Source organism: Penaeus monodon, chromosome 22 (genome assembly GCF_015228065.2).
Source record: "Penaeus monodon isolate SGIC_2016 chromosome 22, NSTDA_Pmon_1, whole genome shotgun sequence".
In the NCBI taxonomy this organism is placed as follows: domain Eukaryota; kingdom Metazoa; phylum Arthropoda; class Malacostraca; order Decapoda; family Penaeidae; genus Penaeus; species Penaeus monodon.
In genome coordinates this window covers 27,042,604-27,042,930 of record NC_051407.1, presented here as the reverse complement: position 1 = coordinate 27,042,930, position 327 = coordinate 27,042,604, and the positions used below count along the sequence as shown (strand labels likewise).

Here is a 327-nt window from a genome sequence, read left to right as displayed (position 1 = left end):
TGTGGTTTGTGAGTTAGTTTGCTGTCATTTTCGTTCTTAATTAGAGTTGTATCAATTATATATTGAAAATTGTTTGTCATGATCATGGAGAGAAATCTTGATCAGTATTATCGTGGTGTATTTTGTATGTGAGTTTTATAGCTGTCCCTTTCGTGTATATTAAGGTTGTGTCAGTAATGCGTTGGAAAAAATATAGTTTGTAACTGGTTATTATCGCTGTGAAGTAATGATTTAGATAAATTGTGTATATGCCTGGTAGATTTTTTTTTTTTTTTGTTATAACTGCTAATATTTTGGTTGAGTTATCAATGTCATGATTTTAATTGC

The 327-nt window shown here is 29.4% G+C and overlaps 1 protein-coding gene across 1 annotated transcript in view; it reads right to left on the bottom strand.

The window, feature by feature from the left end:
• Positions 1-327, bottom strand: part of LOC119587057 (serine proteinase stubble-like) — a gene marked incomplete in the record, with an annotated part of 32,182 nt that overhangs the window by 7,227 nt on the left and 24,628 nt on the right.